At 53.8% G+C, this 20,190-nt stretch overlaps 1 protein-coding gene across 1 annotated transcript in view; it reads right to left on the reverse strand.

Annotated features, from left to right (window-relative positions):
- The window catches only part of TUB (TUB bipartite transcription factor), a 62,154-nt gene that overhangs the window by 17,657 nt on the left and 24,307 nt on the right, over positions 1-20,190 (reverse strand).

A 20,190-nucleotide genomic window follows, 5' to 3' on the forward strand; every position in this document is an offset into this window, starting at 1 on the left:
TCTTTACAGTCCGAGATGCATACGTGAGACCTAGGCCCAGAGTCCATGAAAACCCAAGGTCAGCACAGCTGCCCAGGGAGCGGCTGGCCACCAGGTGAGCTGCCAGGTGGACGGGAGCCTGCCCCAGGGAAGACCCCTGCGAGGAACTTGGTGTTTTTGTCAGCAGGTGAGCCTAAAAGGAAGTGAGGATACCTCCCACAGGTGCACAGGCCGGGCTGGGGGCCAACGGTGTGAGCACACCTCCACGTGTATAAATGCAAACACTTGTGTGAGACGTGGGTGTGCTTGTGTGAAGGTGAGTACAGTGTGCGTGCAGGGCGGGAAGAGATTAGCAAGGCACCTGAGAAGCTGAGCTCATTCTCCTTTCTAACCGAAACAGTCACTGACCTAAAATGCCCCTTCAGCTCTTCTAGGCTCCTGGCATCTCTGTCCTGAGGGGCCGCCCAGGGGGTGGCAGGAAGCCCCTGGATCACAGCCCCACCCAGCCTTGGTTTCACCCACTCACTTCCTTGGCCACAACCTAGGAGAACCTCACACCTGTCCTACCCACTTGGCACCTGGGAAGGCCTTTCCTGGTCCCCACCGGCTGCTGTGCACCCCAAGGAGCCCCGACCGTGATCTGGGACCACGCATGGCCTCATCCCCCCAAACCCTCAGTGGGAAAACACTTCCCACCAGACATGTGTCTGGTCAGGGCCTCGGTCTCCCTAAAACAGCCCACCAGCCTAAGAGCACAGCTTCATTTGGGAATCTGAGGGCACCAGCAGGGCCAGAGGAAAGGGCATGAGCTCTGTGGCAGGGAAAGCTGGCGAGTACAGGTGAGTGCTCAGGGGGGCGGAGGATTCCAGCAAGGACTTCTGAAGAAAGGGCTGAGGTACCAGGGTGAGCAAGGTGCCTGGGGCCCTTTCAGGGCTACAGCTCTCCCACCGTCTCTGCTTGGGTGAAACAGCCAAGTGACTAAGGCGAGGGCAGAGCACCCGCTCACAGCCCGGCTTCCAAGGGCAAGGTGCCTCCGCCAGGCCCCAAACGCCACTGTCCACCGTGGTCTGCTGCCTGAGCCGTGCACACCCACCACTTCCAGGAGAAGGACGACAAATGCAGCCTGGGCCCGGGACGGTGGCACCCTGCTGACAGGAGCCACAGGGCCTGAAGCCCACCTGTGTTCCATTTGCCAAGCTCAGTGCCTAGGGCAGCCTGGAGGAAGGGGTGCTTTCTGAAATGCTCACGGTCGTGCTGGCAGTGGCGTAGCCACAGGAGCTCCCGTACGACCTCCTCCGCCAGACACTGCTGGCTTCCCTTCCTGCCAGCAGGAAAGGCCGTTTCCCAGCTTGATGGAGCTTTGCATGCCACTTGTATCGTCACACAGCAGTGCCAGGGACGGGGGCACTGGGTCATCCCTGGCCCTGGGCTTGGCTGGGCAGCATTAAGAAGACGCCTTCCATGGCACTGATGCTAACATCAGGTGAGCCCAGGCTGACAGCAGCAAGGCCCGCTCTAGATGACCGGGTCACAGGGCTGCTCGACTGACAAGAAGTGGTCCAGCCATGGTGCCCTCATTGCCCAGTGCCCCGATGTCCTGATCCAAGCATGGGGGGCGTTTTCCTACCACAGGCCACCATCCACTGCCATGGACTTCCTGCACAGTGTGTGCGAGCAGGAGGCTGCTTTCCATGAGAGCAGCATCACTTCCTCCTCTTCTGTCCCCACTTCCACTCCCTGATGACAGAGAATGAAAAAGAGCCACAAGCTCCCATAACTGATTGCCAGGGAAGATTATAGGTAGAATGGACTTACCCACCAGCCTTCAGAGAAAGATGAATGACCATGAGGGCTGGGCTTCTGCAAAGAAATTCCAGAAACCTCAGATACCCTGGGAAGTGCCTACACGAGCCACCTACGACCTCACTCGCCACTAGGAATGTCCAAGCAGCCAGAAGGAACGGGGCATGCCTGGGTGGGGGCAGCAGCCAGGGAGCACAGGTGCCTGGTGACTAAAAAGGTTCCTGGGAGAGCGAGTTCCAACCAGGGACATCTCAATAAATCCACCTAGACCAGGAGGCTCGAGAGCTGAGTCCAGTCCGGTTCCTGGTAAGACACAGTGTTTCCTGGAGAGCTGCCAAGGAACAAGGGGGACCACAAGACCCTCAGGGAAGAGTCCCACACCTCGGGGAGCCCAAGACCCTCAGGGAGGAGTCTGTCTGGGTGGGCGTCTCTAACAACCTGTCCAGACCCCACAGCATTCATCCCTCGTGAACAAAGACCCTGCCACGGCAGACGCTGTGGAGAACAAGGACAAGTGGCTGTCTCCAGGAGCACAGAACCAGAGGCTCCTCACTTCCCAGCTCCCCTCCCCGCCACCCCAGATGGCCCTGCCTCCCCACCCTCTCACCCTCGCACCACTCCCGGGGCACTTCCCTTTCCCGCCGGCACTTCTCCAGCCCGCCCCTGATGGCACTGTTCTAGGCAGCACTAAACGCTAACCACGGAGGAGACGCTAATGGCTTTTTAATGACTCTGGCTCCAATTATAGAATCCCTGCCAAGAGCAGGCTGCCAGCTGCAGCCCCGCCAGGAGACGGGACAGGAGACAGGGCACTGATGGATGGTCTTGCAGGCTGACCCGGGCGGCTCCCTCCTTATCGTTGCTTCGTGCTGGGGGCAGACCGGGGAGGTCGAGGGAAGCACAGGCCACTGCCTCACGAGTGTCAGAGAAACACAGTCCACAAAGGCCACCAGTCCATCCCCTCTGCCCAGGGCCAACGAGAGGGCAACGGCGCCTTCCCTAGGGCAGCCCCCCCACATCCACTTACGTGCCCCAAGGCACCCGTAACAGATTGAACTGCATCCCCCAAAAAGTTCAAGTTCTAACTCCTGGTCCCGGGAGTGTGACCCCATTTGGAAACAGGACCTTTGAAGATGTTGTTAGCTAGGATGAGGCCAAAACGGTTTAGGGTGGGCCCTTCCTCCAATGCGATGGTGTCCTTGGAAGCAAAGACAATCCTGACAGTCAGAAAGAGACAGGCGGAGGCTGTGTTCTGCTCCAAGCCGAAGAACATAGACTGCCGGCTACCGCCAGAACCTCCGGACTTTGGAGGAAGCCTGGCCCTGCCGACCTTGATTTCCGAGGTCCAGCCTTCAGAGCCAGGGACTGATTTCTACTGATACGACAACTAGTCTGTAGAGCTTTGTAGCGGGAGCCCCGGGGGACTCAGACAGCGCCCAACATCTGTGTGGGAGCGACTGGGTTGTGAGTGACGGACAAGGGCGGGAGGGACAAGAGGCACGTCTCCCACGGGCTGGAAAAATCCTGGACAGGGCAGCACGTTTGAGAAGCCTGTCCCCGCCTTCTTAGACTCCTCCGCGCAAGCTCCAGCTAATCCACCGGAGCTGACCAGGGCAACGGGGAGCAGAGCCGAGCACCTGGACACACTCTCCATGCCCCCCTCGTCCTCCCCTCTTCCCTGCCCTCATTCTTTCCTCTCGGCCACAGTGGAAGCTGCAGCTGCTTGGAACAGAGTGAGAAGGCAGAGGGTGTGGAAATGGGGGTAGCTCAAGATGGGAAAGGGGCACATGGCTCACAGGAGTTCCAGCCTCCTGGGATAGACCAGCCCCACTCCATCAGGGGGTCCCAAACTCACCAGGTACATTAAAACTGCTCAGGCACGAGCCCTGATTTGGGCATTCAGAACTGCAGGGCAAGATGCCCCAGGATCAATGCCCCTCACCTTGCTTGTTTGCTCTTTTAAAGCAAGCATCAAAGGCAGTTCTAGTGCTCAGCCATGCAAATGGGGACCATGAGCCACAGCTGGTGACCCCTAAAGAACAAAAAGGAAATTGGGGAGGTGCGATAAGGCTGAAAGTATGCAAAAGCTACCTTGGTGTTCAGATGGGGGGAAATGACATTCTGGGGAGCAGTGAGTCTAACGAGGACCCCGGGTAAGGCTGTAGGGGTGAACAGAGAGGTGGTTTGAACAGCTAGAAGACCAGTCATCACCAGGAGCAAGCCCCGTTCACCAGCAAGGCAGAGCACTCTGTCCTCAGGCCGATCAGAAAAAGCAGGGAGGACAGTACCGCCAGGCTCCACCTGAGAGTCCACGCGCTAAGGATAACTTGCTGGCAAGGTGCAACAATGCACCCAGCATGCTAGTCCAGTGAGGTAAATGAGACACCTTTCAAAGAACCCTCCCCAAAGGGTTTATTGAACGGATGGTGCCGTCGTCAAGGAGGGTCTCCAGGCCCTGCTTCTCTTATTTAACGGAAGTACCAAAGACCTGAAGACAAGGTGGGACTCACAGCCAACTCACAGCCCTTACAAAGGAAGACTGATACTCATCCTGTCCCTTGGACAGTGGAGATTCAGAAGACCTCGGAAAGTTAGCACAGAATGAGACAAGTTAAAACCTAAGAGAAGGTCAAGTCCTACGTATGAGTTCCAAAATTCAGGTCTTCCCACACAGGCAGAAGGCGGGCTGGGGGGTGACACTCGCCTGATGGAAGACTCGGGGTATGTTTACAGGGGGCTCGAGGTGGCTGGTCAGTGTGACAAAGCCATCCCAGGTGCAGGCAAGGGCTCAGGGGCAGGAAGGCACCTGGCCCAGGGAGGGGCAGAACTGCCAGCCCTGCGGGTGCACAGGCCACACCCAGGATGCGTGTGATGCTCCAGGAACCCCGTGAAGGCGGGCAGAGGCCGACTCCACCAGCCATGGGCACTCCTCTCCCTTTCCTTTCCTGCAGCCCTGTCCCAGTCATCGCCTCTGAGGGAAAGGAGAGAGCCCCGCTCTCCATCTTAATTAGGAGCCATACTGCTCCCCACAGAGCAAAGTGAGGAAGCGGTGGGAGGTCCTAAGAAGGAGCCGAGAGGAGGGAGAACCCAGAAGCATTCTTAGGCTCCCCCGAGGAAGGACTTTCTAACAGTCTCGGCCACCGGATGGAAAGGGCCGGCTACACGAGCGTGAACACTCAGTCCCTGGGGGCAGCGGACAAGCGAGGGCAGAGGGCAAGAGCCTTGGCGGGGAGAGCGAGACGGCCTCTAAGGGCCCTTCCAGCCTGAGAGTCCGGCTCCGTGGCCTGCAGCTGTGCTCCTTCAACAGGGCCCCGGCGAGCACCCAGTCCCTGACGGGGGAGCCTGCATCGCTCCGGTGTGCGGGGGACACCCCCAAGCTGAGGAAGTGATAAAGGGCTTCAGAGTACAGGGCATCTGGTCTGTGTAGGTCATGCTGGGGGCACAGCCAGGTGAGGGAGACCCCAGGCAAGGCCTAGGACCCGGCTGAGGGCCAGGGATCACTGACCCCCGGTGCTCCACCCACATCTCATAAAAGGTGGTAAAGCCCGGCACTACGGGCATCTCAGATGCCTCAAGAACGAAGAAAAAGAGAAACGGGAAGAAATGGAAATTATCCGTCAGCAATAATTATATTTTTTAAAGAGGCAAAAAAGTATTCCAGTTGTTAAACTTCACAAGCTAAATAGCTCCCTCCTAACTCAGAAAGTGAGATTAATCCGTTAGCATTATAAACTAAGCCGAAATTACCCACAAGATTATCACCAGCTATCACTGCTTCAAAGAAATGAGCCTGGCCCAGGGAATGCAAAGTACAACCATCCCAAGGGAGGCAAAGCAGCAGCGCTGACGAGAAATTTACAGACCCCTCTCCCCCAAAACCAAAGGCCACATTCCAGTTCTGACATGCGTGAGGTTCTGACAGGCTGTGAGCTTAGGGATCAGTGCACTCTCGTGCCGCCTCCCCCATCTGCAGGTAACATGCCTTGCCTGTCTTCTGCCCCAGTTTTATCTGTGATCAGACAGGCAGGTGGCTTTGACTGCAATCAACAGTCCAGTTAATGCCAGAGACAATCTGAATCTCCTCCTCTCAGCCCAGATCTCCCCATTCTGGAAGTTTACCCCCAAGTCTAATGCTTTCCCAGACCCACTGCATGCCCAGAAAGACCCCAGCAGGGCAGGGCAGGGCAGGGCAGGAGGGATCCTGGCAACTTCTGATTAGAGCCTTTCTCCAGCTAGACATCCCCTCCCCACCACAGAGCAAAGACAGAGGAAGGGAGGGGTCACAAGGCAGGTGACAGAGCAACGGGGAAAGCAAGCAGGGCAGGGCCCCGTGGGTGCCAAGCTGCTCTACAAGTGCGGCAGGATTCCGTGCTCCAAGCAGAGTGTGTGGGCTCAGGAAAGGAATAAAGGAAGACCTGGGCTGGGGTGAGTGCCAAATCATTCCTTGCAGAATGTCAGAGCCATGGGCACTTGCTGGAGGACAGGGCCATTTCCTAGACACCACTCCCATCCGTGGAACCTCCTTGCCCAGGGCAAGGCTTAAGCTTTCCCAGTTTGAGCCAGGTTTTCTCTAAAACCCATGCACTCACTCTACAAATTGCTTTAACCCTTGGCTCTCTGAGAGAGGCCTCCTTGAACCATGACTTGGCCTGGCCCAGCGCCCAGTTTGCCAGATCTAATCATGCCACCCTCTCCCCTGCCCTAAGTGGCACCTCTTCCGCCCTCCTCAGTCTGTGGCTACGACCCTGCCATCTGGACCTCCACAGCACTGGCGTGCCATTCAGCCCCCAAGCACTGCCCAGGCACCTCTGCTATGGGGTCTAGAAAAGGTTAACGGCACTGGCTCTAGAAGGGCTTCAGCCCACGTGTGCCAAGAAGGCTCCAAAAACTACCTGTGCCCCCACCCGGATGCCCCATGTGGGGCGCCAGCTCTCCGGAGTCAGCACAGCCTCTTAGGGGGATGTCTCCCTGGTCAACGTGAGGCTGAGGTGTGACTGTGTATGTCTGCATGGGTGACTCGTGTGTGTGCACATGTGCTTGTGTGTGTTGGGGGTGGGCAGAAAAACTCTACCCTTGGAAGCTCTGAAACCCCCACAGGAGCTGAGCTTAGGGCCAGCAATTCTTAAGAGAAGCTCTGAATTCCCAGACCAGTGACAGGCGCCTGTTTGCAGAAGGACCTGCTTTGCCCATGCCTCTGGCAGTTTCAGTTCCATTTTGGCTGCTGTCTGAGTTCTGTCAGAATTACTTGCTGTCAAGACTGGTGTCAGGTCCCTTCCTGAGAGCAGGCGTGTGTGGCACAACGTGGTGGCCTTAGCAGTCCAGCTCCCTCTTTATGTGCATGGCTCTTTGGGAGGCCTACAGACAGCCCCGTAGCCCATGGCAACCAAGGAGCCAATGGGTGGCCCAGGAACTGGCGCTGCCATGGTGATGAGCTCCTTTCTGTGGTAATGGAGAGAACTGAGTAGGGTGCATGGGGAAAGGCCTGCACCTGTGTGAGTCCCCAGAGTCCCCTCCCCCAGGCGCACCCCCACCCAGGAGGGACGCCCAGCCATCCTCGGGACCAACCACAGTGCCTGGGAACAGAGGGTGGCGTGCCTCCCTGAGTATCAGTGATAACCAGATTACTGAGTCTCTGAAAGATACTGAGTAGTACTTGTGAGTGGGTGGTAGGTGTCCGGTATTGCCCAAATACGGGATGTGTGAGCACCGACATCTAGGGATGTGCCTGCGTGAGCCCAAGGAGAAGGACATGTGAGTGCACATGTACGCGAGCAGCAGTGTGCTCTTGGTTCACAGGAACTGTTTCCATAGACCCAAGCCTTGTGTGTGTGAACAGACCAGATCAGCAGGAGCACCTCTGGCCCAAGGCGCCCCCATCCCATGGGTGCCCGTGTGCAGATGTATGTGTGTGTGCAGTATTCAGGCGTGTGCCCCGATGTGCGGGGCCTAGGACGGGCTTGTAGCAGTGTATGCTCAGCCACATGGTGCAGCTGGACCCAAGGCCTTTTCCAGCAACCCAGGGGGATGAGGGGGTGAAGCTGGGCAGGCGGCTCCACTGTCACCCGGGACCCCAAAGTTGGGGTAGCAAAGGTCAACACTTCCAACCTGCGCTCCCAGTGCTCCAGAGCTGGGAAAGATGGGAGTGCAGGTGTCCCGCGCCCGGCCAGGTGTTCTCGGCCAGCTGTGCGCCCAGAGTTGGGGATGGTCATTCGGGGTGTGGGGGTGGGGGTCCGCACCCCCGGCCCGGCGTCCTCGACCTGCCCCACGCGCTCGGCTGTGGAAGGTGGTCCGCCCGGCCCGCGCCCCCCGGGTTGAAGAGAAGGTGGGGGCCGGCGCCCGCGTACCTGTAGGGAATCCAGTCGGAATGCGGCTTGGAAGTCATGTCTCTCGGGGGCGGGGCGGCGGCGGCTGCGGCTCCGGAGGCCGGGGCCCGCGGGGGCCGGCGCGGGGGCCCTGCTCAGCTCCCGGGCCGCCCCGGGCCGCATCCTCCCGGGCCGGGGCGCTGGGCCCCGCCGAGGCCCGCGCTGCACGCCAGGGCCCCGGCCGCGGGCTCGGCGAGCGGCTGCCTGCGCGGCGCGGCGGGCGGGCGAAGCGGCGGGAGTGCGCGGGGCCGGCGCGGGCGCGCGCGCGGGGGCGGGAGAGGCCGGGCCGCCCGCTCGGGCCGCCCGCTCCCCGCCGCGTCCCCCGGGCCGCTCAGCCCTGCGCCGCGAGAGGGGCTCGGGCCCGCGCGGGGACCGGAGCAGTGCGCGGCAGCCAAGGCCCGTCCCCGTCGCCCCGCCCCCCGCGGAGACCCCACCCCCTCGGCCCGCCCGGTGGCCGGGCACGCCCCCGCCCCCTTCGCCGAAATCGCGGGGGTCCCGGCTCCCGACACGTAACCTGCCAGGCGAGCGCCCACCTGCTGCTGAGAGCAGCGCTGTGGCTGGGCGGGCCCCTAGACCTCCGGCCTCAGTTTCCTCTTCTGTGAAACGGGGATAGTTCTAACCCCCACCGGCCAGGTCTGTGCATCTCCGCTGAGAGGCGGGGCAGGCAGCTGCCGGTGGTCGGGAAGGGGGGAGCACCCGCCCTGAAGTCCCGGGAGCCTCCTGGTCTGAAGCACGGAGACTCGCCTTCCCCCAGCACCCCTCCCCGTTCCCCCGAGGTCTCCTACGCCCTCCTGGGGAGCCTTCCGCTTTGGTTTTAGTAAAGGAGGCGTTTGCTCACAACGTTGGGGTCCTTTCCACCTGAGCTGCAGCAGTCAGGGGAATGGTAACACTTATCTATTGAATTCACAAATTTTATTTAATTATATTACTTAATCTCCATAATCCTGAAAGGCAAGTATTTTATCCCCATTTCCCAAAGGATAAAGCCTCAGAAATGCTGGTGCCCAGGAATCTAAAGCTAGGGAGTGATGGGGTGGAAATCCAACTCTCTGTCCTCCAGAGCCCTTTCTTTCTAGGGGTCGCATTTAGTGGGAGGGGAAAAAACCTCTCAACAGAGATTATCTTAAAGTCTCTCCGTGCTGATGAGGTCCTGGCTGTGGGCACGATCAGCTTTAAAGCAAGGCATGGCATGTTGGGGTTGAGAATCCCAGGCTGGGTTGATGGCAGCAGGGAGGAAAGGAGAGGTGCCCGCTGACAGCTAGCTGGGTGTCAGCCCAGGGCAAGGGCACGGGGCGGGGGCCGGCCAGGGGCTGCTGAGGAGCACAGTCCCACGATGCACGTGGATGGCCACAGGATGTCCTGGACTGAGCAGTGTGCCACCCCCGCCGGCCATGATACCAGAACAGTGTGTGTGGGGGGTCCTCTGGGTGCCCAGTGGGTGTCATGACTGCAGGCACCAAGTGGGAGAAAGTGTTAGAACAACCAGCTGGCTGAGGGAGGGCCCCATCCTGCCACCCTGGGTCCACAGCCAGGACCCCCACCCGGGCTCTCCCAGCTTTTCAGCCTTGCCTTGTCTTGCCCGTTAACTGGAAAAACAATAACCAAGATAGTTGGAGCATATACTGAGCATCAGGGGCTGTGTTAGATGCTATCTACAAACTGTAACTCATTTTACCTTCACAATCACCCTAGAAGGTGTTCTTTTAGCATACCCATTTTACAGCAGAAGAAACTGAGGCACAGAGAGGTCAAGAATCTTACCCAAATCACCCAGCTGGTCAATGGTGGAGCTAGGATTCAGGTACAAACAGTCTGGGTCCACAGCCCTTGCCCTCAGCCTCCTTCCTGCTTACCACAGTTCACATGCGCATGCACACACATACACACACATGCACACACACAAACACATGCGCGCGCACACACCCAGCCTGTCTCTCCAGAGAGGGAACCCCACCCAGGTTCCTGGAGCACAAGACGAATAGAGCCTTCTCTGTCTGGCACAGCATCGCTGCTTTCTAAAGGCTGTGAACTCTGATTATTCGTCAACTTCCAAGAACTGTCACTATCACTGGGGACAGACAGCAGACATAATAAATCACCCCAGAGTGGGGGGGGAGGGGACAGAGCACAGGGCTGTTTCCTTGCGTGCTGGGACACTGGGCTTGGGCCTCTGTTCTCACACCTATCACGCTCCCAGGAAAGGCAGCAGAAAGGAGTAGGTCCCTGCCTTCGAGGCCACAGCCGCACTCATGTCCTGTAGGAACCCTGTGTGGAAACCTTGCCTAGAGGCCAGAAGCTACCCCCGAGGCCCTGCCCTCCAGGACTCCCTCCCCAAGTGGCACCCAGCAGCTACCACTTCAGAGATGACAACAGCTAGACTTTTCCCTTCAAGGATTTAAGGCTGCTTTTTCCCACTTTGTTCCCAAATTATCTGACACCTTAAAGCAATCAGAATTAAGTTGGAAGGTCTCAGGAGTCCAGAGTAATTGAATTTGTTAAATAGATACTTTAGGCTCTGTCCTAAGGGAGTAAAATCCAGAGGCAGAGTGAGGTGCAGAAATAAAATGTTTCTTCCTGCAGAGCCTGTGTGTGCACGTGGGATATGAGGTAGGCAGTGGGCTCTGTGCCAGAGTGTACATGAGTGTGTGCGTGTGCATGAGTGTGTGTGACATGTCCCTGCAGTCCGTGAACATTCATTGGGTGGCATGTCGATGTATGTGCATGGGTAGGACCTAAGCGTGTGCTTCTGTAAGTTCTAAGGGGTGCATGCGTGTCCACACTCACCTCAGAACTCGTGGCAGGTTTTCCTGCTCAAATGGCTTCCCTGCTTGACATTTTAAGAGTATGCCCTTGACTTCCATCAAAAACCCACCCCACCACCCCAGAAAGCCATATGAAGAATACTGTCGTAGGCCACTAGGTTAAAGTCCCACTGTGCTATAGAGCGGCTCCTGAAGAAGGGCCCAGCCTTTTACATTTAGCCCTAGAAGCAAGGTCTCTCTAAAAAGCTGCGCGCCAGCGAGCCCTACACGCCTTCCTCACCATCTATCCATATCCTGCAAAGATGAGATGTTTGCTCTGAATTTTAAATTCTCCTCATTGCATTTTAGGCGTTTTCGAAGATGGTGATGGTTTGTGAGGAGGAGGAGAGGAAAACACGGGGACTGACTGCACCCAAAGTAGGCTCCGCATCTGCCACCAGACTGCAGGACCCCAGGGCACGGCCCCGCAGCAAGGCCAGGGAAGGAAACGTTAGCATGATAGCCCCTTGCTACTTCCATGTGCAGTCCTACGTTTTCTATTTCTAATTTAACAGTTTCACTGAGTGAGGGCAAAGAGATGGGAATAACAAGTGATTATCTATTGAGAATGAGCATAAGTCCCACGGTCCCCTGCCCAGTGGCTTGGCGTTTTGACCTTGCCATCTGAGGAAGGCAATTTAAATCATTCAAACATCAATGAGACCCGACTGGGCTCAAAGGCCCGTGCAGGGCCATGGTGGCTTTAGCAGGGAGGTCAGGAACAGTCGTGCTCGCAGGAAGCTTCCAGTCTAGCAGGAGAGATGGGAGGGATGACAACTGTACTCAGCACCAAGGTATTCGTGTTACCACAATGGTGAACGCTGTGTTGGGGACACAGCAGAAGGGGCAGTTATTGGTATTGGAAGGGAAGGTCAGGTTAGGAAAATCCTTCACTGAGAATGCAAAAAAAAAAAAAGTGACAGTTAAATTGGGCCTTGAAGGGTGAATAGTTTTCTAACAGGCAAAAAAAAAAGGAAGGAAGACATTTAACAGGGACTGAGAATCTACCATTGGCCAGGTACTGTGCAAGGGCATTCCAGGCACAGAGAATGACATGAGCAAAGGCACAGAGAGATGACAGTACACAACAAGTGCATCTGAGGAACAAGGCACAAGCCAGCGTGGCAGGTGTGTAGCTGAGAGGGTCAGTGTGCAGGAGAGTTAAGGGCAGGCTAAATCTTCTTCCACCTGAAACCCAGGCTAGGGAGTTTGGATTTTATCCTGTAGTTACTGCGGAACCACTAAAGGGTTTTTAGCCAACAGAAACCTGACCAGATGGGCCTTTTAGCCAGATGGAATTGGGAGCAATATGGAAGAGAGAAAGGCTAAAGGTACTGGAAACTATTAGCCAGCCATTGAGAAAGTCCAGGGCAGCGGTGATGGGGGCCTTGGCCAGAGGCCAGTGCCTTTCACGGCCGTGACTGTGAGCATCACGGTGAGATGGCATATCTGCATAGCCAGACGGTGCCTCCTGAAAAATCCCATTTACAAACACCATCATTCTATTATTGATGATGAAAGTGAGATAAATAGGCTCATGAATGAATTTGAAAAAATGTAGGGTAACCACTAGTAGAATTTAAAACAATATATCTATTTTCCAATAGAAGACCATAGCAAAAAAAACAAGCATAGTCCAAAGGAAGCATAAAACTCAGAAAGCATAAAACCAGGTAATGGCAATAAAATCAAGTATAAAGGTTCTGAAGTGAATGTAAGTAGAGAGCCTATGAGATTGAGTTGTCTAGAACTATCATTTACTGAGTATGTGTTCTATGCCAGGCACTCCTCGGCATGCTTTATAAAAACACATCTGGGCAATCAGGTGATGAAATGGATCTCTTCCGGTCCAGGTTCCTGTTGAAGTTCTGAGTTAATAGAGCATTCCAAAATGAGGTGTGATACCACCAGGCAGGGCTTTGAAAAGAGGTAGAGAAAACCTGCCAGTACTATTAGCTGACACCCATCTCCAGGACATTAACAAATACGAGAGTCTCAAAAAAGGGTTGTTGGATGTTTAAGAGGAATTTTAGAGCGTCCTCAGGGCCCGTGGGTCCTAAACAGGAGGAGGGAGGGGTGCCCTCATCTCAAATCTGGTGCATGGAGCTTTAAGGAGACCCCTAGGGGAATTTAAGGTTTTGTGGCCACGGTGACTTGGGGGCCACAGTGGACAGGCTCCTGAGTCACGTCTGCCAGACTCGCAGCACAGGTGGTGGCTGGCTGCCCTGATGGCAGAGAGGATGCTACAGTGTGGGGATCAGCCCATGCCCCCAGGGTTCCCAGGAACAAAGGGCACACGAGTGCTTCTTGGGGGCCCATGTGGCTCCTAGCATGGGAGCTCCTGACCCAGAGGGCCGCTTATGGGGGCAGGCCACACTGGGGGAGGCCGCCAGCCACATGATCGCAAAGTCTACAGAGAGGGCTTCACCCGCTTCAGGGGAGCTACAGAGGGGAGGACCTGTGGTGGAGGCACCCCAAAGGGAGAGAGGCCCAGACAGTGTGAAACCAACCCATCTGGGTATTAGGGAAGAACTTTCCCACCTCTCTCTCTTGTCCTCTCCCAGCTTCCTCCCTCCCTCCACTCTGAACCACACTGGACAAGACAACTTGGTATCATCTGGTTAAAGTTCAAAGAATTTTATTATTTCAGACTTTGTTTACCTGAAAATGGTCAGAAGAGTCATGACATCTATCTTAAATTTCATCCAGATTTAGGGGGGGAAAGAGCTCCATAGAATAAATTTAAAGAGACAAAGGGAGACAAAGATAAAGTTGGCCTTATGATGACATCTCATGAGTTATGCCTATCCAGCCTAAGAGTTACACACGGCTTCTCTCATTTAATCTTCACAACACCATGAGTAGGTACTATTAATATCCCCATTTTATAGATGAAGAAACAAGAGGTTACACATAACCTGTTCAAAGTCACATACTTAAAGTATAAGTGATTGAGTTCAAATTCAGTCTCAGGCAGTAGAGAATGCTGGAGTCCACAGGCTTACTATTGTGCTATAAAGAAAACCAAATGATGAGAGCCTTAGCCCTTTGGTCCATTAATTCCTGTTCTAGAAATCTAGCCAAAGGAAATAATATGCAATACAGTCAAAAGTTCATGCATGAAGATACTCATCACAGCTTCATTTCTAATAGGGGAAATGGGAGGGGGGGGTGACCAAAATCAATGAACTTTGTTAAGTAAGAAATGCTACATTCACAAGCTGGTACATTCAGCCTCCTTTGCTGGGAATCTGAGATAGGACACAGTATTGCAGTATAGTGTCTTAGCTGGCATGTATGTGAACGGGCTCATACAAAGTTGCCCAGGGTGAGAAAGACACAGTCCAGCATAGTCCAGAATCATCAAATATGCCACCTTAGGGACCACATCCTCCATCCCAGGTGCTTCTGAAACGTCCTCATCACCCCTGGTAAACACAGACAACAGTCCCGTTCCCCGCACCCCCCCCCCCCGGGCTGGGGGAGGCATTCAGCAAACAAGCACTTGTCAGTGCGCAATGAACAATATCTTAAGACCATGCAGGTTCAAATATCCTTAGTCACCTAGTGTGGTAAGATATATTACTAAGAGGACACCCTGGTGGCCGCACTCTAATATGCAATTCTTTTTAGGGTTATTTCTCTCGGAGGGAAGCAGGGGAATTACGGGATGCTGAACCTCAGTCTCCACCCAGTTCACCCTGCTCCAGGTTTCCTCTTAGAAGGGATTGGGCTGGGGCAGGGAACCTTGGAGCTGAAGTGAGATCCTGTCCTCCAGAAGCTTCCATTACTGCCCACTTCCCCACAGGGCAAGAGCCCAGCTCTCCAAGGTCAAAGTCAAAGCCTGGCTCTCCAAGGTTAAAGTGATAAATAGAAAGAAGGCTCCTGGGGACAAGTGTTCAGCCAGGAGGGGTTTGTTTTACCAGCATTATTGGATTTGCAGATAAGCAACAAGGAATTAAACTGATCAGGAAGAGAGGAGAGAGCTCTCACTTGTTCATAATGCAGCATTTATCTAGCAGAGCTCTCTGCTTTGTCAAACAGAGGGCCATTTCCTTTATATCCTCCAGCAAAGAACATTTTATTTTGTAACCTTTCAAAAAAGCCTATGACTTTGCATTTTTGACCTATTTTTCCCCCCACGGTTATTTAAAATGTGAAATGGATTTTAAATAGTCCTATTCTGAATTCACAAACCAATCTCCCTAGCAAGAGGTATCAGTCCCTGAAATGCAATTTAAACTTATTTGCAAAGCTTATTACCCCACATACCATCTTTTCACTCCTTGGCCCTTCCCTTTTGCTAAGAACAGTTCAGAAAAACAAGATTCCAAAGCCACCAGGTCACTGATGAAGCAGTGTCCCAAAATGCATTACTATGGGATCAGAGACAAATCGTTTCACTTCTCTGGCTTGGTTTTCCCATCTCTGAAATGGGATAGAAGTTCTAAGACCTATATAGGCAGCAGATGTAGAGGAAACCCCACCAATCTCAGGTTCTAGTCCCTGCTCTGTCACTAATGTGCTGTGTGCCCTTGAGTGAGTATGTCACCTCTCTGTGCCTAATCAGGAAAATCAGGGGGTGGGACGATCTCTCTGGTTCCTTCCAGCACTAACTTTCTCTGATATTTTGACTCTTTTCAACAAGGCTGTTAGGAGACAAAAGAAGATGATTATAGTTTGCTCATCTCTGAAATGAGGGTAAAATTCTCATATTTATAGAAGGAAACACACAGCAGCACAAAGACACTAGACTTAGGAGAGCCGAATTCTTGTCTTCTCTGTGTTTCTAACCCGTGGGTGACCCTGGACCGCTGGCCTGGGCTCACCTCAGGAACCTCCTCTGTTGGATGGAGACAATGCCTGGCATGCCTGCTGCATAGGGGAGGGAGGCTGAACTGAGAGAAGGAATGTGAACTGGTGAACACCGTGTCAAAAGTCCAAAGCACCAAGGAGATGTGACAATGCTAAGTAAAAAGAGCTCTCCCTTATCACTGAGCCCTCGCTCAGGGCAGGCACGGGGCTCAGTGTATTATCTCCATTGTGTTATCTCATCAATGATCCACAGCAACCCTGAGGAGCTGTGATGCAGAAGGAAAGAGAGGTGCAGTGGGTGGTCATGGCAACAAGGACTCACTCAGCTTAGGCCACCGGTGGGTGCCATGGTGGCCCATACCAGATGCAGATAAGAATGGCCACGGTGGCCCATACCAGATGCAGATAAGAATGGGTGGTCCCGGACTCTGGGAGGGAAGGAGAAGGCTGCCCCCCACTCAGCTTCCCTGAGCTCTGGCATCTGGAGGAGACAAAGGCTCGCCCCCGATCTGCCCTCCAACCCCTGGCAATGTGCAGCCCCTTCTGGATTCCCCCATCGGAGGTCGTGCCCAGGGCTGGGGGTTCTGGGAGAGGCATAAGTACTTCTGCCTTTCTCTAGCTCCAGGCTCCTTCCTGCCTCTCCCCTTGACTCCTCCTCATCACAGGCCACCATCTCTGTCTCCATGTCTCTGTGCCTCCTCAGCAACCACCACCCTCCCTGCTGCTGCAGAGCCTGCCCTTGCCTGATCCTGCCACCCTGAGGCTGGCAGGGAGCAAGGGCCCTGGGGACAGGGCTTTGGCTCAACTCAGCAGGACGAGGATTCTGACCTGGATATCATACCAGTTGGCCCTGCCCTGGCCCTCACTCTCATCAGGACTTCTGGGGTCTCCTTGGAGACAGGCAGGCTGGACTAGCCCTCAGGATGGACTTCAGAGCCCTCCATTCCCCCGCACATGTGCCTTCCTCTAGCTGTGTCACCCTCGGCTCGCCCCAGCCCCAACCACCTGCTCCAATCACTGTTCCCCAGGGCTCGAGATGCTGTCCCAGCTCCCATACTCACTTCTCATCCTGTCTGGTTTTCATCAGCCCCTTGTACCCATTTCTCTGGATCAACTCAATTTTCTTAACATGGCCCCACCGACATGGTGGGATCCTCCTGTGGACCCCCACCAGGGAAGGAACCAGACCTTGGCTGTTTCATTGGCCGACGCCTTCACTTGATCTGAAGGTGCCATTAGCATCTTGGATGTCAGGAGACCTGAGTTCGAGCTCGGACTAAGCCCCTGGCTTCTGCATGACCAAAGACAAGCTCCTTCCCAGTTTCTGTGGCCTTGGTGAATCGATCTGTGAGGGGGGTTAGATTATTTCCAAGGCCCGCAATACCTCTAGAGTTCCATCACCTCAGGCCTTATCTGACAACTTACATGAAAAGGACATGCATGTCTCACCTCCCACCCCCACTGCCCTGGGAGAGCAGAGCAGGGAACACTCTGTCTAGACTCGACTTGTTCTTATGCCCCTAAGAAAAAGGTACAATAAGCAGAGAGACATCCCTTACCCAGCTGCAAGCCCAGAAGACAGATTGGTGGTGCAGAGCACATCCTGAAATCTTTCTTTCCTCCCATGAAAAAAAGTAGATATGACAAGCATGTATGAACACCCCAATGGAAAAAACAACAGAGGAGTCCCTGAAAAACTCGAAAGGGCTAATAAATATATGGAAAAACTGATACTTTGCTATCCCCCATACCCCACCGCTATCCCTTTGTATCCAAAACCATCACCAGGTCCTGTTGATTTTAAATCCTAAGTATTTCCTCAACCAGTCCCCTTCTTACCATCTCCAATGCACCCCTTGCCTTTGTCCACACTGCCTGCATCTATAGCCTGGATAACCTGTGGCGGTTTAGAGTGTGGACTCCGGAGCCAGAGGTGCTGGTTTCAAACCAGGCTCCTCCATGAACTAGCTGTGAGCCTTGGGGTGTCCTGGGGATTTAATAGTTAATATATGGAAACCACTTAAAACAGCGCCTGGCACATAGTAAGTGAGATGTATGAGTTAGCTATTGTTACATAAGATCCACACCCCCTTTCCCTCTGGCTCCGCTGCAATCTGTTCTCACATGGCAGCAAGAGTGATCTTTTCATACTGCAAATCTATCGTGCACCTGCTGCTTAAAATCCTTCACTGACTTTCCTTGCTCACAGCCCCCAAATTTTAAAAGTGCCGACAAAGCCAATCAACTTTCTCTTCTCCAGCCTTGCTGGTCTACTTTCAGACAAGCCAAGCTCTCGCTCTTTCCACCTTGACAGATGCTGTCTCCTTGGTCTGCAATCTACCTCCCACCCCCACCGCTACCAGAGTCAGGCTTGGAGCTGAACCAGCAGTTGTGGTTCAGAGGGGATTGGAGTAGGGCCCAACTACCTGGGGTTTTTTTGAGTTCCTGAAAGGAACACTGATGAACAGTCATTATTATATTAGAAAGGAGTCATGGGAAGTGGACTTGGCCCAATGGATAAGGCATCCGCCTACCACATGGGAGGTCTGCAGTTCAAACCCTGGACCTCCTTGACCCGTGTGGAGCTGGCCCATATGCAGTGCTGATGCGTGCAAGGAGTGCCCTGCCACGCAAGGCTGTCCCCTGTGTAGGGGAGCCCCACGTGCAAGGAGTGCACCCCGTAAGGAGAGCCGCCCAGCGCGAAAGTGCAGCCTGCCCAAGAATGTCGCCGCACACGTGGAGAGCTGACACAACAAAAAGAAACACAGATTCCCGGTGCCACTGATGAGGATAGAAACGGTCACAGAAGAACACACAGCAAATGGACACAGAGAGCAGACAACTGGGGGGCGGGCAGGGGAGAGGAGAGAAATAAATAAAAAAATATAAATCTTTAAAAAAAAGGAGTCATAATTTATATTACTTGCAAATGATGATTTGCAAGTCATTCATATGTAAGTCATTTACATGAGTTATATGATTTGCAAGTAATTTACATGATTTACAAGTAATTTACATTACTTGCAAATGAGAGGAACCCAAGAAAACATAGGGAATCAATGAGAAAACCACCAGAATCAGAAAGTTCAGTATAGATGCCAGATGAAAGTTAAAAAGAAAAGAATCACATTTCCAAATAAAATAATAATCATTTAGAAAACTAAAAATGAAAAAGACATCCCTTCTATAATGGCAAGATTATGCATAAAAAATTTAAAAACGATAAGCTTATTTGTGATCCATATGAAGAAAATCATAAAATATAATTGAGATTTATAAAAAGAACTTAAATGAAAATTCCAAATATATTCCTACATGATAAACAGACTATTTTAAAGATAGTAATCCTCCCTAAATTAGTTTACAGACCTCATGTGGTTCAAAGCAAAATTCCAACAGGATTCTGAAAATGATAATGTACAGGGATAATGTACATTATCTCTCTGGTGATGATTTAGGAAAGCAGGACAAGCTCCAAGATGGTCCGTGAACGTGGGTTCGATGATAAGAAAGCTAACGTAATCGCCTTGACTTGCTGGCGGCACTGACCACCAGCGTTCCTGAACTTTGTCCTACAAAGCAGATGGGCCAGTGACATAATTACAAGTCCCACGCTGTACCTCAAGTTAGTGCTTTTAGGAATAAATAGGCTAATAAGGGCTAAGGCGTGGCTTTTGAGGTAACAACACTGGGAGAATGGGGAGCCCTTTCCTGCCCTCACACTGGTTTCAGGCAAATTGCCAAGTGACAGTGTGGGCTCCATTCTTTCAGTATCGAGGCTCTCTCTCCACCCTGCCCAGTTAGTCAGCAGGGCCCAAAGGCACCAGGCTGGAAGGTCACAGGTTAGAGGAAGACAAAGATGGATGCAGACAGGACAACCAGTAATCCCAGGGGAGTGGCGTGAGCCCAGCTAGAGGGGAAGGCACAGAGCCTGGGGGTGTGGGGAAAGAGCAGAGCGTTCTGCTGGAGGATCAGGCTGGGAGTTAAAAGACAGAATTTAATCAAGGGAGAGGGGTGGGAGGGGGGGTTCTGGGGTGACAGAGCCACAAGAGGCATGAAAGTGCAGGGGGGGTGGGGGTGGTTGGAGCTAATGAGCTGGGAATGAATGGGGCAAGAGGGGTCTGGAGAGGTTATCTGGGGCTAGGGAAGTTGTTTGGGAGCAGGGCTGAGTGGTTCGTCTTGAATCTTAGCAATGGGAAATTGTAGGGGTTTGATGGAGTTGTGGAAATGCCGAGATCCAGCATTTGGAGGGAGGGGCTCCCTGGCAGCCCCTGGAGAGAGGCCTGAGTGGAGGAGAGCGTTCTGGGAGCATTGGTGCCAGTGCGCAGGGCTGGCTGGCCTCTCTGGGCACCGTCAGCGCCATGGTTTGACACACTGGATAAACTCTCGGTGTAGCTCCCCGAAGGCCATTAGGATCCAGATAACAGGCA

The sequence above is a fragment of the Dasypus novemcinctus genome, chromosome 10, assembly GCF_030445035.2.
Source record: "Dasypus novemcinctus isolate mDasNov1 chromosome 10, mDasNov1.1.hap2, whole genome shotgun sequence".
Lineage (NCBI taxonomy): Eukaryota > Metazoa > Chordata > Mammalia > Cingulata > Dasypodidae > Dasypus > Dasypus novemcinctus.